Raw genomic sequence first — 17,491 nt, forward strand, 5'->3', positions numbered from 1 at the left:
TAGGCGGTTTCGCATTTGTGGGATCCATTTGGTTCTGGTCTTCTCGTTTTTTAGATTTCCCCATGCTTGACACAGATCTGTGATTGGGTGGGCAAGTGGTGTGGGGGGGGGAGTCTGAGTCAATGGTGTCCGCTCTGTTAGACCCTCTAGGCTTATCAGGGCTCTCTCCTCCTCTCCCAGGCGTGGATCGGGGGGGAGGCAGGTGGGACTCCTTCACCCCCCCACTTTATGTCCCCTATTTACTGGCGACGTCAGTATGAATCTCTCTGTTTTAGGAGAACGAGGGGGGGGGTCGAAGCATGGGCTGCGTTCAGTGTCTTGTTCCACCCTGGGCCGCAAAGATGGGGGAGAGTAATTCCACCTTCTGGTCGCAACTTTAGTCAGCACGAGTGCTTCTGAGTCAAGGAGCGCATAGTTTTTAGGGCCCGTAAACTATCCTCAGTCCATTAGGAGATGTAGCCGGGCATCGGGCCTCCTCGGGGGCATCTACGGTTTTAGTCAGGTATTCCTTGTTGTTATTTTGCCCTCACTCCGGTAGGGGGCACGTCCAATGCAGGCGGGCCCCAGCTCAGATGGAGGACTGTCAAATGTAGGTGTGGGGGCCGTTATCCGCTCCTCCTTTTTTTTTTTTCCCCTTCTGGTTGGTAAGGCTTTCTGCTCAGGGATGGGCAAGTGGAGGGCGAGGGCCCCTCTTTCCTGATCTCTCCCCTTATTTCCTGTTCTGAGGTCGCTGGGGGGCCCCCCGGTGCGAGCCAAAAGGGAAGGTCCAGGTCGGGGGCGCCACCAAGTCTTTGCAATGTTTTAGAGCTCCAGCAGTGCCGAGGGCCCGCTCCGCCCTCCCTGTTGCGGCGCCCTCCGGCTGATCAAATTCGATCTTCAGCAGCGCGCCCGGCCCGTGGTCCGGCGGGTGTCCCCCGCGCCCCGCACAGCCTCAGTGCGGCCCCCGGGGGCCTCTGAGCTGGCCGCTCCTCAGATCTCACCTCCCAGGCCGGTAGGCCCCAGCCCCCTCCTCCTCGCCCGGACGGGGTTTCGGATCCCCTCCGCTCGAGTGCCCCTCACTCACCGGTCTCGCCGGGGGGTCGAACGATCCAGAGGGATTTCCTGGGCAGCAGGGGTCAGTCTCTAAGCGTCGCGGGCATTCGACTCCTCGGTCTCTCTTCCTCTTGCTCGGTCGGCAGCTCCGGAGGATGCGGTCGCCATTTGGTTTTTGTCCGGCCGCCCGAGGAGCTCGCCTTTTGCCGCGTTTGCAAAAGCGGAATCTCCTTGTAAGCGGCTTCCCCAGGTGCTGGCCACTTATCGGAGTAGATGCCTGCGGGCAGTTGTCACTTCGGGGAGCATTGCTGGGTGTCAGTGACGGCCGGGCCCCGATCGCTGCCCCGGAGCTCCGCGTTAAGCTTGCAGCCTCATCGGCTGCCGGCCACGTCCCCCCCAGCTCCTGCCATTTTGTTGCTAGCTAACTGGTTAAGCAACAGTCTTTGTTCACTAGTGGCAGCAAGAAGGATGGGTGAGGCTGTGAATTCTCTTGTGGGGAAACCCAAAACTAAGGTGTAAAGTAGTGAGAGACTTTCTAAAATAGCTACCTCCAATTTTGTTGGGGACTTATATGGCAGGATAAAATAAAGCACGAAGGGGGAGGAGCTGTTTCTACACTTCAATGGAACATCTTTCTCCTGCTTTACTTTCACAGAAGTCTGATCCACTTCAAATTACATTTGGAATGTTGCTATAGTCATTTGTGTCTAGCAGGTTTTCTACATTTTTCATCTTGTGTACAACATACACACAGGGGATCCAAAATGGAGCCCGGCCCCCCACACAGCAAACCATTATAGATACACTAAATCCTTGCCATAATTCATACATTAACACTTACTATGCATATGCACTCACCATACATTTCCATTGCAAACTACCCAAAGCCACTGGCCCTAGCTATCCACAGGCAAATGAGCCTATATTAAAAGGCGACACTACAGGTTTCAGCTCATACTCCAATTTTAAAAGAGTGTAAAGTGTCCTAAAAACCATTAGGGAGGCTCACCATACAATACAGGTAAGAAAGCAGAGCCAGAAAGTGAAGTGAAGAACCGGAGGTTTTGATGACCTAGAAACCATTTTCCCAACAGGCTTCCTTATGTGCGCCCTGTCTCATGGCCTTTAGAGGGGGGAGGGGTGGGAAAAGAGAGAGAAAGCGAGAGAGAGAGGGGGAGAGAAAGACCCCTGCTTGCCTGCTGAGCTTGTTGGAAAGTGAGAGGCATGGGTTTGTTGTTTATCCTGGTTTTTCTTAGCCTAGTTCCTTGTTAGGTTTCGGCTGGTGCTGCTCAGATTGGTGAATTCCTTCATTGTTTTGAGTGTTCCCTTCTGACTGCGCTTGAAGTTGTTGGCTGCTTTGCTGTTGGGTGTTGGCCACAGTGAGTTTTTTTCTTTGCCACAGGCAGGCTTTTCCCCCTGGTTCTTTGACTACAGTTCAGCTTACCATCTCTTTGGCAGCTTATCTTGGTGTTATTGCTGTGGGGTCTTCTGGATATGTTTCTCAATGTTTTCCAAGTTGCTGTAGGTTGGTTGCCTTCAGCCCATCTAGGGCTTTCCTTCTTGCATGGGTCTGTGGTGGATTTTCTTCCCTTTGTGGTGGTGTCACATTGGGTCACCCTTATTCCTTGGGTGCATTTTTCAGTTATGTTGATCCGGGGGGGCTTGCCTTTCTGTTGTGGCAGAAGAGTGGTTGCCTCTTGGTGGCATGCTCTTTGTAGACTCCCTCTTTGGGTTGTTGCTTGTCATGGGGTCTAGTGTCTGTTAATGGGGTGCTGTTGGTGTCTTCAAGCGTACCTCAGGGGGGTGGCACCTGGGTATTAGTTCTTCTGATGTTCTTCTGGGTGATCTTCTTTTCTGTCTGTAGCATGGTTGGTTGGCTCTTTGTCTTGTGGCCCCTTCCTGCTAGTTCTTTCTGAGCTATTTATGCTTTTTCTACCTCTCAGTCGGTACATGCAGTGAAAGGGCTTCTCCTTGATGTGGGTGGTCTGCTTCTTGCATGATGGCTCAGGTTTTGTGGGCCTCGTGGTTGGCACTGTGTCATTATTTTGCGTGCCTGCTTTCCTTACTGGTGTCTCCCAGGCAGTATTTTTCTTTTGTTAGGTTTAGTTGCTCACCTGTTATTCTGCTCGTATTGTTGACCGCACTCGTATTAGTTCTTCTGATGTTCTTCTGGGTGATCTTCTTTTCTGTCTGTGACATGTTTTGTTGGCTCTTATGGTCCCTTCCTGGTGGTTCTTTCTGAACTATTTATGCTTTGTCTACCTCTTGCACGGTACATGCAGTAGAAGGGCTTCTCCTTGATGTGGGTGGTCTGCCTCTTGCATGATGGCTCAGGTTTTGTGGGCCTTCGTGGCTGGCACTGTGTCATTATTTTGTGTGCCTGCTTCCCTTACTGGTGTCTACCGGGCTGTCTTTTACTTTTGTTAGGTTTAGTTGGTCACCTGTTTTTCTGCCCATATTGTTGACTGCACTGGTATTAGTTCTTCTGATGTTCTTCTGGGTGATCTTCTTTGGTGTCTGTGGCATGGTTGGTTGGCTCTTTATCTTGTGGCCCCTTCCTGGTGGTTCTTTCTGAGCTACTTATGCTTTGTATCCCTCTCGGTCTGTACATGCAGTGAAAGGGCTTCTGCTTGATGTGGCTGGTCTGTCTCTTGGGTCTGTTGCCTTCTGGCTCCGGATTTGTGGGCCTCATGGCTGGCACTGTCTCATTATTTTGTGTGCCTTCTTCCCTTAGTAGTGTCTCCCGGGCTGTCTTTCCCTTTTGTGAGGTTTAGTTGGTCACCTGTTATTCTGCCCGTTTTGTTGACTGTGCTGGTTGCGCCTCCACTTAGGTGAGAGAGAGGATGCTTTTAGACTACTTGGGGATGCATCCTCTTTTGGCCTTCTGCTCTGTGTTGCTTATAAGGACTCAGAGATTCCTAGTATGGTAGGTCGAGTCGCCTTATTTGTTCCTTGTTTCATTCCTCTGGGGATGGCGTGCTCTATTTTCTGTGGGCATCCTGTATTCCATTAGGGTTTTTTGCGCTTTTTGGGACTGGGTTGTGAGCTTGATGGTTTTTCATTTCCTCATATAGTAAGGCCTAGGAGCAAGAAATGTTGAGGAATGAATCTATCCACTACTTATCAGGAATATTTAGTTCGCTAAAAGCAGAAGAAATTGACGTAGCTAGATGAGGGGCCGCGGGGAAGGCTGTCTTCCTACTAGCAAGAGACAATTACATTGCTTGGTGGTAAAAAAAATGCACATTCAGTAAAGACTGATTCAACTGGGTTCAGTACATAAACGTATGTATTGAATAACACCAATTGTGGAGATTCTGTATATTTCATATGCATGTAAAAATTGACCAGCCAAAATTACATGTTAAATACCGAACGTGAGCTATTCACTGGCATCCATATATACTGCACCCAATAAACAGTGCACGCGCAAAACACAGGGAAGTGCTAGTTCCATTCATTTGAAGTCCCTCAAGTGAGAAAAATAATACCAAGAGAGTAGAAACAGCTAGAGCCAATACAAAGACGGACTTTATAATACCCCGAAAGCACACTATCACCTCATTCCTATATGGGACTGCTCAGGTAATCATTTTGTGAGGACACAACAAAAAAAAATTGTATCCTCTGGCATCACTCAGTTATCGGAAGTAAAAACCTACCAATATCTTCCATCACTGAACCCAGCAGTGTTAAGAAATAGAAGCTTATGGATCGTGAGCTAGTTATCCTGGCCTATGTTGGAGTGTGACTTTTATAATCAATATTAACATGAAAAGCTTGGAATGTAATGTGTAATGAAACCGCATAAAATGTGTTAATGCAGTACTAATGCACGCGTTTGAAATGTGCCCACTGGGAGTGGCCACCAATGTATACGGTGATTAATGAAACTGACTAATAATGAATTAATAATGTACTCATGTATTGGTTGTATTAACGTATCCTAATTAGAGTTATGTATTAAGGGTTGGCTAAATTAATCACTAGGCCTTAGTTAGCAAGGGTCTGGGCCTAGCTGCCTGGTCTCATTAATTGTGTTTTCTAATGTGCAATGTGCTGTTTTCCTGAAGGACACAAAGCTGTAGTAAACTCTTTCTCATGAGACCCGACTTGCTCAAGGAGACATTCTTGCCGAATGCAACAGTGTAATTCGCAACAGGTGCAAGGTCGCCTGTACTAGGGGAAGACAATGGAACTACTGACTGGAGCGACAAGTGTAACTTTTCTTACCTGACATTCTACCCGTTGAAGACGTCAATCACAGGAGCCAATAAAATGCATGAGAACTGTGTTAGGTGAAAATTCTGGTAAGGTGTGTGGAGAATTATTGGACAGAGATAACGATGCACCAAATATTGCCCAATGGGAAATTAGAGACTTGTTTGACAACTTTGATATAACGGCGTGACACAAGGAGAAATCAGCCATTATCGAGCCATTCTTCGCCATTCTTCATCACCCTTTGCCATTCAGAGAGACTTTGGGGGTCATTACAACCCTGGCGGACGGTGGAAAAGGTGCAGTAATACCGCAAACAGGCCGGCGGACAAAAAAATGGAATCATGACCCTGGCGGAAACCGCCAACAAAGACAGCCACTTTAACACACCGTCCGCCACGGCGGTACAGACAAGCAGCGCGGCGGTTACCGCCAACAGACAGGCGGAGACAATGTACCGCCCACAGTATTACAACAGGCCAATCCGCAACCTTTTCCGGGACGGATTCACCGTGGATAAAAACACGGCGGAAACAGCTTTTGCTATGGGAAAACGCTCACCTAAACACATCCCACGTGGTATGACGACTCCATGGACCCGGAACTCCAAATACTACCTGCCCTTGTCTTTCTGCTCGTTTACGACCAACAGCGATGTAGGCGCAGAAGATACCGGTGAGTACTGCATCTACGACACGGGGGAGGGGGGAGGCAAAAGTCAGGGGACACCCACCAAATACCCCCACCCTCGCATATTACAACATACACACCAATGCAGTAAAAACTATCACATTAACAACCCACAATCCCCCCGGAAGAATGCAAAGACAATGCGAATTTCGGTCAAACATTGTAATGTGCCAATATACATGTCTGTCATACAAAAATATACAGATATATATCTCTAAATCACCCATAATTATATATACAATACAAGAAGTAGTGCAGATATGTACACAACAATGTCCGTGCACCAACAGTCCAAAAATGCATGGGCGACGCCCACAATAGATACCTGACCAAAATCCGAGAGAACACTGCCGGGGCATCAGATAGAAATACTACAGGCACCTCAGGGGGAAGGGAAGGGGGGGCACCTCAGCCGGGTGACTGCAAAGCCACATCCACGACGGGGCTCCATGCCCATTGATGTATCTCTCAAGTCTCTACAGTGGGTGGTTTGCCCACTGTGCCATCCTGGGGAGTGCAAAGCCACAGTCTCACAAGTCTCTACAGTGGGTGGTTTGCCCACTGTGCCATCCTGGGGAGTGCAAAGCCACAGTCTCTCAAGTAGATGCAGGTCTCCACTGGTTCTGGAGGGGGACTGGTGCCCAGACTGGATGAGTCTCCCCGTGAAAGTTTCTGTCCTGTCACTGTCCCAGCTGCAAAAGGCGGTCCATTCATTCCTACACGGTGCATGCCCTGTTCAGCTGTGCTTTGCCATGGCGGTCTTTGCCCTGTTCAGCGGTGCTTTGCCATGGCGGTCTTTGCCCTGTTCAGCGGTGCTTTGACATGGCGGTCTCTGCCCTGTTCAGCGGTGCTTTGACATGGCGGTCTCTGCCCTGTTCAGCGGTGCTTTGCCATGGCGGTCTTTGCCCTGTTCAGCGGTGCTTTGCCATGGCGGTCTTTGCCCTGTTCAGCGGTGCTTTCACATGGCGGTCTTTGCCCTGTTCAGCGGTGCTTTGCCATGGCGGTCTTTGCCCTGTTCAGCAGTGCTTTGCCATGGCGGTTCAGGACTGTTCAGCGGTGCATTGACATGACGGTCTTTGCCCTGTTCAGCGGTGCTTTGACATGGCGGTCTTTGCCCTGTTCAGCGGTGCTTTGCCATGGCGGTCTTTGCCCTGTTCAGCGGTGCTTTGCCATGGCGGTCTTTGCCCTGTTCAGCAGTGCTTTGCCATGGCGGTCTTTGCCCTGTTCAGCGGTGCTTTGCCATGGCGGTCTCTGCCCTGTTCAGCAGTGCTTTGCCATGGCGGTCTCTGCCCTGTTCAGCGGTGCTTTGACATGGCGGTCTCTGCCCTGTTCAGCGGTGCTTTGACATGGCGGTCTCTGCCCTGTTCAGCGGTGCTTTGACATGGCGGTCTCTGCCCTGTTCAGCAGTGCTTTGCCATGGCGGTCTTTGCCCTGTTCAGCGGTGCTTTGCCATGGCGGTTCTGATACTGGACATTGGTGTGTGGCATGACGATCTCCACACTGGACATTGGTGTGTGGCATGACGATCTCCACACTGGACATTGGTGTGTGGCATGACGTTCTATCATTGGCCAGCGGGGCTGTGGCATCCTGTCCCCTCCTGGGCTGTGACTCCGGCGGTGGTCTCTGGACCAGTAACGATACTTGGGCCCTCCTGGGCTGTGACTCCGGCGGTGGTCTCCTGACCAGTGACGATACTTGGGCCCTCCTAGGCTGTGACTCTGGCGGTGGTCTCCTGACCAGTGACGATACTTGGGCCCTCCTGGGCACTGACTCCGGCGGTGGTCTCCTGACCAGTGACGATACTTGGGCCCTCCTGGGCTGTGACTCCGGCGGTGGTCTCCTGACCAGTGACGATACTTGGGCCCTCCTGGGCTGTGACTCCGGCGGTGGCGGTGGCCTCCTGACCAGTGACGATACTTGGCCCCTCCTGGGCTGTGACTCCGGCGGTGGTCTCCTGACCAGTGACGATACGTGGGCCCTCCTGGGCTGTGACTCCGGCGGTGGCAGTGGTCTCCTGACCAGTGACGATACTTGGGCCCTCCTGGGCTGTGACTCCGGCGGTGGTCTCTGGACCAGTGACGACGGTGCTGGCGGTTGTGTCTGGACCGCCGGAAATGATGCCGCACTTCTCCGTCGTGACACTCACAACAGGCTGGGGAGACTTCCTCTGGACATTCCCCACCTTCTTTGGAGTTACAGCTGACTCACCAATCGCCTTGGATCCCATTTCACTTGTTGTCCCACTAGGAGTCTTGACACGGTCCCGTCGTCCACTCCCCAATTTCAGAGCCTTTACAGGGGGTGGGCTGCCAGTGCCTTGGCTCCGGGTCCTACTGCCTGCCCTGGTGGACGGTGCACTCCAAAAACCTGGAACACGCACCACTGGTACTGGAGGATTTTTGGCTAAGGCGCTACGACGGGACTGATGAATTGGAGGGGGGGCAAAAAGGTCAATTTGACATAGGGACAGTTTCTGACGGACACTGGGATAGGTAGCTGTCTGGGAGTGGAGGAAGAGGAGGTGGTTGTAGGAGGTGTCACTTTAGGTGTTTTGGGTGCAGGTGCAGGTACTGGAGGCTGTCGTGAGGTGGATGGATGTTGGGTGAGTGATTGCCGGCGTTTGTGGGAGGGGCGTCACAGACACACTGGGAGAGGACACAGGGGACGTGTAAATGGCAGTGGAGGTGGTGAGTGCAGGTGAGCGGCTTGTGGTGCTGGGTGTCCTGGTGCGAGTCCTAGTGCCTGTAGATGTGGTGCATGCAGGTGTGTGTGTGGACGAGACTGGGAGGGAGGAGGGAGAAGAGGAGGAGGGGGACACAGTGGAGACAGTGGATGTTGCTGTGTCTGTATGTGGGTGAGGCTTGTGTGAGTGCCTGTGGTGTGTGTCGTGCCTATGTTTGCTTGAGCTACTTGTGTGTGTTGACTTGTGTGCATGCTGGTCTGTAGGTGTGCTTGGGATGGGCTGGGGTACAGGGGATTGGGTCTGGGTGGAGGAAGTTGGAGGGGGGAGGCTGGACACAAGGACACTGGCTGCCAGCAGTGCTGAGGCCATAGATTGCAGGGTTCGCTGAAAAGCAGCCTGACCAGAATGAATGCCCTCCAGGAATGCATTACCGTGTTGCAACTCCCTTTCCACACCCTGGATGGCATTCACAATGGTAGACTGCCCAACAGTGAGTGACCTGAGGAGGTCAATGGCCTCCTCACTGAGGGTAGCAGGGGTGACTGGGGCAGGGCCTGAGGTGCCTGGGGCGAAGGTGATGCCCACCCTCCTGGGTGAGCGGGCACGGGGTGAACGTTGAGGGGCTCCTGGGAGGGCGGTGCTGGTAGGGGAGGTGGCGGCTGTACCTGTAGAAGTGGGGCGCACTGACGGTGCCGCCACCACAAGGGAGCTCCCATCGGCGGACGAGTCTGTGTCGCTGCTTGGTGATCCGGTGGCCGACGTGAAGCTCCCCTCGCCCTCCGTCCCACTGGTGCATTCAGAGTCTGTGGTGTGGCCCTCCATGGCCATGTGGGATGCAGCTACCTCGTGCCCCGGTGCCACTGTACCTCCGCCTGATGATGCTGATGTACAAAAGGACAGGGAGAGCAGGAAAAGGGGGGGGGGACAGAACAAAGAGAGTTTGAGTGCATGGCATACCGCTACCGTTGGCGGACAAGACAGACGCAGCAGCCCCATGCATTACGCCGTGCTCCTGGCCTCTGCACATGCAATTTCTGGGATATGGCCTACATGGCAATGCTGGAAATCTGCGCACATGGATGCCACAGGGGCAACTATACCTCAACTTGGCACTCTTCAGAGGTGGGGTAGAGTGCCCTGGCCTAGGGACACACACAGCCCACCTCCCCACCCAGACCCCTCCACTGCACGCAAAGTCCGCAGAATGAGGTTGTACTCACTCCCTTGTGTCTGCTGTGATGTCCTTAAGCGCCCATCCAACTCCGGGTAGGCCACCGCCAGGATCCGGAACATCAGGGGGATCATGGTGCGACGGGCACCCCTCCCACGTTGGGAGGCCATCCCCAGCTGAGCCTCCGCCGTCTTCTTGCTGCAGCGGCGAATGTCCTCCCATCTCTTCCGGCAGTGGGTGCCCCGTCTCTGGTGGGCCCCCAGGGTCCGGACCTCCTTGGCGATGGCACGCCAAATGTCCCTCTTCTGGTGGGCGCTGACCTACATGACATGCACAAGGAAAGAGGAACAGTCATTACCAACTGCACCGTCGTTGTGAGTGGCCCCCTCCCTACTCTGGCCATGTGGGCCCTTTATTCCCATGCTTTACTGTAGTATCAACTCTGCCCCCTTCCCTCTTCCACCCAGCCCTGTCCACCCCGACCTAGCCCATACAACGTGCTCCCTGTGTACTAACCTGTTGGTCTGGAGGACCGTAGAGTAGCATGTACTGGGGGAGGACCCCATCCACAAGTTTCTCCAACTCCTGTGCAGTGAAGGCAGGGGCCCTTTCCCCAGACGCAGCAGCCATCGTCGCTTCCAGACCGAGGTCACAGCAGCACTAGCAGTGTAGGTCCTCTCCTGTCGAAGGTCAGGTATCTAGTGATTGAACAGATAGAAAATGGCGGTGACGCCCGCGGCGGTGACGTTCGCGGCGGTGCGCATCATCACCGCCGGCGCACCTGTTCATTGGCTCCCAGGACCCATAGGGTCCAATGTTAACCAATGCAGCATTGCGCCACGGTCTACGACCGCCTACCGCGACGGTGTGCAACGCCAGCGCTGTTACCCCACAATCCCATTGTCCCAGTTTAGAGGTCAGGCAGCCGCCATTTCAGGGGCCCACATGGCTTCATTTACTACTGCGTCACACATACTGAGGCCTACACTCAACACACATCCAGGAAGGGTTTATTGTCTGGTGTAGTCTTGTGTGTGACTGTGGGTACATGCCTGGAGGAATAGTGACTGTTTATTCGCTGTTGTCCTTCTTAGGCACCATCAGCTGGGGCATATGAAAAGATGTCGGAATCCTCCGGTGTACCGACCGCTGTCTCAATGGAAGAGAGACATTTAATCATCACCTACAGGTTTGACCGTGCCACTATCCATGAACTATGTAGCCAGTTGGAGCCTGATGTCACCAATCCGCCATCCGACTGGAATCCCCCCTGACGTGCAGGTGCTGTCAGTGCTCCATTTCCTTGCAAGTGGGTCTTTTCAGACAACTGTGGCCATGGCATCAGGGATGTCCCAGCCTATGTTTTCCAACGTCTTGTCCAGAGTGTTAGCTGCCCTGCTGAAACACGTAAGGAGATACATCATTTTCCCTCAGCTGGAGGATTTGCCTACAGTGAAAGGTGACTTCTATGCTCTTGGACATATCCCCAACGTCATAGGTGCCATTGATGGGACCCATGTAGCTCTGGTCCCCCCGCAGGAGTGAACAGGTGTACAGAAACCGGAAGAGTTATCATTCGTTGAATATCCAGATGGTCTGTTTGGCAGACCAGTACATCTCACAGGTAAATGCTATGTTCCCTGGCTCTGTGCATGACGCCTACATCCTGCGCAATAGCAGCATTCCTGATATGATGGGTCAACTCCAGAGGCACCGTGTATGGCTATTGGGGGACTCTGGTTACCCCAACCTTTCCTGGCTACTGACCCCAGTGAGGAATCCCAGGACCAGGGCAGAGGAACGCTACAATGAGGCCCATGGGCGGACTAGGAGGGTGATCGAACGCACCTTCGGTCTCCTGAAGGCCAGGTTCAGGTGCCTCCATATGACAGGTGGGTCCCTATTCTACTCACCGAAGAAGGTGTGCGACATCATCATCGCCTGCTCCATGCTCCATAATTTGGCATTGCGACGCCAGGTGCCTTTTCTACAGGAGGATGATCCAGATGACGGTGTTGTAGCAGCTGTGGAGCCTGTGGACAGTGATGAGGATGAAGCTGAGGAAGAAGAAAACGACAACAGGGAGTCAGTCATACAGCAATATTTCCAGTGAAACACAGGTGAGTACATTTTCAGGTTTAACATTATATTAACTTTCACACGTCTACCTCTATCCTGTACCGACATTTCACTCACTATTTGTTAACTGAGTCGTCCCCTTCCATTTCAGTTTCACAAATGTGGTAACCTACGTGTCAACTGCTTGCATCCTTGAAGGGCTTGTGATGTGTGACATTGGTATGTTAGCCTTCCAATGGGTAACCCATTATGACACTGTCATTGATAATACAAAATTACTAATCATAGACTGACTCCATTTTATTTAGTGTTTCAAGGGTGTTTATTTAAATGCTAAAAAATGAAGGGGGGTTGTGCAATGGGGATGGGTGATGGTGGAGGAATGTCCATGGCAGAGTCCAGTCTATTAGTCTCACAGGTACATTGCACATCTGGCCACTGGAAGTGGAGCTGGGGCAGTTCCGATTTGGACAGGGTAACAAAGTGGGACAGTGGGGGGACAATTAGGGTGGTCTTTTTTCCTGGCGGGGGTCTTGCCATCTTGCTCTGTCCTGTTCCTGGATCTCAGGGCCCGCTTGCGTGGTGGTTGTCTGTCTGCAGGGGATGGGGTGCTGGTGTGGTGGTCCTGTGGCGGGGCATCCTGTCCACTAGCGCCAGCAGAGGTGGTGGGCAGTTCGTCGTCCTGACTAGTGTCAGGGGCCCCTTGGAGTGCCACGGTGTCCCTCAAGGTCTTTTGAATGTCCGTCAGCACCCCTACAATGGTGCCCAGGGCGGAGCCGATGGTCCTGAGCTCCTCCCTGAACCCCAAATACTGCTCCTCCTGCAGACGCAGGGTCTCCTGCAACTTGTCCAGGACCGTCGCCATCGTCTCCTGGGAGTGTTGGTATGCTCCCATGATGGAGGATAGGGCCTCGTGGAGAGTTGGTTCCCTTGGCCTGTCCTCCCTCTGTCGCACAGCAGCCCTCCCAGTTCCCCTGTGTTCCTGTGCCTCTGTCCCCTGGACCGTGTGCCCACTTCCACTGCCCCCAGGTCCCTGTTGTTGTTGGGGTGTTGGGTTAGCCTGGGTACCCTGTAGTGGTGGACTCACCGCTGATTGACCTGTCCTGGGTAGGGAGGTTTGGGCCCTCTGGGTGGGTGCTGTGCTGGTGTTACCAGAGGGTGGAAGCTCAGTGTTGGGCTGTGGCTGGGCAAGGGGAACCGACTGTCCTGAGGCCCACGATGGTCCAGGCTGGTCATCAAGATCCAGTAGGGCAGAGCTGCTGTCGTCACTGTGGGCCTCTTCTGGGGTGGAGTGGTGTTGTCTGGACCCTCTGCTGTGGTGACGTTCCTTCGGGTTCCTGCGGGGGTATAAGTACATGATTATTGCATGTGTGTGTGTAATGGTGTGCAATGGTTGGGTGTCCGTGTACCCCAGTGCAGGCATTCCTGTGTGTGGGGTTGTGTGCTGATGGTTGGGGGGTGTTCTGGGTATGTGCAGTGGGCATGCTTTAGTGATGGGTGTCCATGCTTAGTTGTGTCATGCAGGTCTTGGGGTTGGGATGTGTAGTTGGTGTTATGGGTACATTAGTGAGGAGTTTGGGTGATAGGGGAGGGTGTGAGGGTGGGGGTGTGTGATAGCATGCAGGTAGGGTGGGGGATATGATAGTGAAGATTTGACTTACCAGTGTCCGTTCCTCCAACGACTCCTCCGAGGCCCTCAGGATGCAAGATGGACAAGACTTGCTCCTCCCATGTTGTTAGTTGAGGGGGAGGAGGTGGGGGTCCGCCGCCAGTCCGCTGTACCGCGATGTGGTGCCTGGAGACCGTGGAACGCACCTTCCCCCGTAGGTCGTTCCACCTCTTCCTGATGTCCTCCCTATTTCTTGGGTGCTGTCCCACTGCGTTGACCCTGTCCACTATTCTTTGCCATAGCTCCATCTTCCTGGCTATGGATGTGTGCTGTACCTGTGATCCAAATAGCTGTGGCTCTACCCATAGGATTTCCTCCACCATGACCCTGAGCTCCTCCTCGGAGAAGCGGGGGTGTCTTTGGCGTGACATGGGGTGTTGTGTGTGATGTGTGGGGTGGTGTATGTGTGGATGAGTGTGGTGAGTGTAGTTGTAGGTGGTGTTTTGTGCGTGGATGTTGTGTGGGTGATGGTGTTGTGTGCCTCTGTGTGATGGGGTTGATGGGGTTGTCTATTCTGTGCTCTCTCTCTCGCCTTCTCTCTGAATTTTTGGTTGTAGGGGTTTGTGGGTGATGTGGGTGTGTGTTTTATATTGTATTGGATGTGTAGGAGTGGTGTGTGTATGTGTATCAGGTGTGTGTATTTGTAATTGTCCAATGTGGCGGTGTTTTGTAGATGTGTGTGTATTTTGAGCGCAGCGGTGTGTACCGCCAATGGAATACCGCGGTTGAAAGACCGCCGCGTGGATTCGTGGGTCGTAATGGCATGGGCGTGTTTCTGTTGGCGTGAAGGTGGAGGTTTTGTTTCCGCATGTTTATCGCTGACCTTTGGTGTGGCGTGATTGTGTGGGAGTCTGAATTTCGGCAGATTCCGAGATGTGTGTCATAATAGCTGTGGCAGTCTACTGCAGCGGCGGCGGTGTATTGGCGGTCTTCTGCACTACGGTAAGCGCCTTATACCGCCAATGTTGTAATGACCCCCTTTGTCTTTAGCCATCTGATACTTTAAACCATCCTCATCTAACCCCTTGCCTGTTATGCACTTCTCCTCCTTATGAGGGAAGAGTCTTTACTTGCTATGCCCTATTGAGACTTACCTGTTCTATCCTGGCTGATGGCGAATCGACTGATGTCCTGAGGACGAAGGCTGATCCTGCATGCTGACCCATTTGGATGGGTAACTATCTGATGATGAATTGTAATTGTCTGTTTGCCTTTTCTTTCTAGCTACCAACTGCTTCTTTTGATAGAGGCCACAGTTAAATATTTTCCAAATTCATGTTGCTAAATTGTTTTGCAAGAAGCCCAACATGCTGATGCTAATTCGAGGTTAGTTAAGGAGTTCACTAATATCGGGTGCAAATAAACAAATGACCGAATCTTTGCTTTGTTGAATAATGTACTAATGATACTCTGCTAAAGTTGATTCATGTTGACCTCGTGTTTCGTTCTAATTTTCATGACCTAATCATTGATAAAGTCTTACTCGATTTGCCAAGTTATAGTGGTATTGATGTGCTTATTGATATTGCGACTAATAAATATGATACTAGAGTGTAACGAATAGGGAATAAATATCCTAACTCTTACTAGATTTTGTGTGGTTATTCATGGCTGAAAGGTCATGGTGTGTTTATCCTTGTTAAATGTTATTGATTAGTTTGGTTGACTAGTTATTGTGAATATTGATGAGGTTATTGATCTATTGATTGAAATGCTAAACGGATATCTCGTTCTGGGAAGTCCCCAAACGTGGTCAAAAGATTCATCGGGCCTTAAAGTGAAATAACCACGAAACTCCTTGAAGGAGTAAAAGGCTGCTTTAATAGAGCAGGTCTGGTAAAATACAACCTTGGCATAAAGCCCCACAAAACTACCTGTGGAAGGCCCTGCGGTACAGAACAAACAAGACGGAGGCGTCTTAGGGAGATCAAAAGGATTTGAACGTTTTATTGATTTACGTATAGTAGTTCAATTCCTCACATGGGCAATAATGTCCTTTCTCTAAGTTTCTTCACCTTGGTTCTTCTTAAATTAATATTCGTTTGCTGCTTTCTTTTCTAGGCGTTGCTGGGATCCCGGTTTCAGCTCTCTCTCGGTCTCTCGCCAAAGTCCCGGAAAAGCAAACAAACAGGACACACGGTAAGTGAGGGTGTGGGGATTTTTCAGTCTAGATTAGTAAGATGGGGGTGTGTGAAGGAAAAGAAGTAGAGGTCAGTGTGTTAGGGGAGATAGGTTTTAGGTTTTAAATCCTTCTGAGCTTCAATAGAGTGTGACATGGTGAGGGGGTTCACACAGTGTATTGGTGCTCAGCCCGGTCGGTTCCCCCCCCCTCTGCCCCTTTTCCCACTATCTCTTTTCCTCCCAACCCCTCCCGTATTATCACTGGTTTATTTCTCTTTAAATCTCGATTGTCCCTTCAGAAGGGACCGTACCTTGCCAAGCCACGACCCTCCGGGGTCGTGGCGGGAGTTGTTTTCCTCTCTCAGCGTTTCCCTCTTCTGGCTCGCTGGTTCCTCTTCCTGCGCGGCGTCTTTCAGGATTCCGGGCTCCTCTCTCAGCGCGATGTCTTCCCCGGTCGCCGCCTCTTCCTTCGGCGGGTTCTCCTCTTCCTTCTTCCCGACGACGCATCGTCTCGCGTCGTCCGTCGTCTTTTCTCCCCCTCGCATTCGGAAATCCGGCTCTGTGAAGACGGCCGGCCCCCACGCGTCACCATGGGAACGCGGCAAGGGGTCGGACGAAGTGCGGAAACGCCGCCATTCGGATGCCGCGGTAGACGAGGTTTCCGAGACCCGTCTACACTACCCAAACCTCACTAATACAAATTCATCACCTAACCCCTCCCCCTCCCTCTAAAGTGACCCCACCTCACTACCCCTTGTCCCATCCTCACCTTGACCCGACCAACCCATTAACCCATCTGTCCTGCATTCACGTTCTCCAGTTACCCTTGTCTGTGAAAACCCCCTGCCCTCTCATCTTTTCTGATCTACCCCTTCCCCCCCGAAAGACACATACCCAAAACCAGACCTGATTATCAGAGGCGAAAACAACAAACTCACCTCCCCCCCCAATACTAACAAAATGCCCATTACCGTATCCAATCGACAAAAAAAAGACCTCCCCTGTTAAAACCAAAAAAACACTAACTGCCAATCTAAGAAAACAAAACAAAATTAGCTGGGGATGACCCACAAAAATCCCCCCTCCCCCCTTGATTGAATAACAAGGAAACACAAAACCATGCGGGTGGGCGGGAGGGCACGAAGACAAAAATGCCCACTGGGTGTGACAAACGGCCAAAGAGGCCGCCCACACCCAGCCCATGCCTTTTAACCCCTGCCTACAGCACCGCCCCATCCGGAAACCTTGCCCAATCCAAGTTCGGGCTCGTGGAACATTCCACCTCGGCCCGATAAACCCGGGGGGAGACAGGGCAAGCCCTTTGCTCCCCCCAAGTCCCCATCGGGCCATAAAGTTAAATAACCACGACACTCCTTGAAGGGGTAAAAGGCCACTTTAATAGAGCAGGTCTGGTAAAATACAACCTTGGCATAAAGTCTCACAAAACTACCCAAACCTCACTAATACAAATTCATCACCTAACCCCTCCCCCTCCCTCTAAAGTGACCCCACCTCACTACCCCTTGTCCCATCCCCACCTTGACCCGACCAACCCATTCACCCATCTGTCCTGCATTCACGTTCTCCAGTTACCCTTGTCTGTGAAAACGCCCTGCCCTCTCATCTTTTCTGATCTACCCCTTCTCCCCCGAAAGGCCACCCAGGAAAACCCGAGCAGGCGTTTTCCTGCCCCACCCCACCTATCTACCGATCCCATAGTCGTTCCCCCATTAATTCAGCGATCAACAGCCTAAGCTCCAACAAATAATGCTCATTTCCCCAAAACGATAAATGCCCACCATCCTGCCGAAATAATTCTACA

The sequence above is a fragment of the Pleurodeles waltl genome, chromosome 8 (assembly GCF_031143425.1).
Source record: "Pleurodeles waltl isolate 20211129_DDA chromosome 8, aPleWal1.hap1.20221129, whole genome shotgun sequence".
In the NCBI taxonomy this organism is placed as follows: Eukaryota; Metazoa; Chordata; class Amphibia; order Caudata; family Salamandridae; genus Pleurodeles; species Pleurodeles waltl.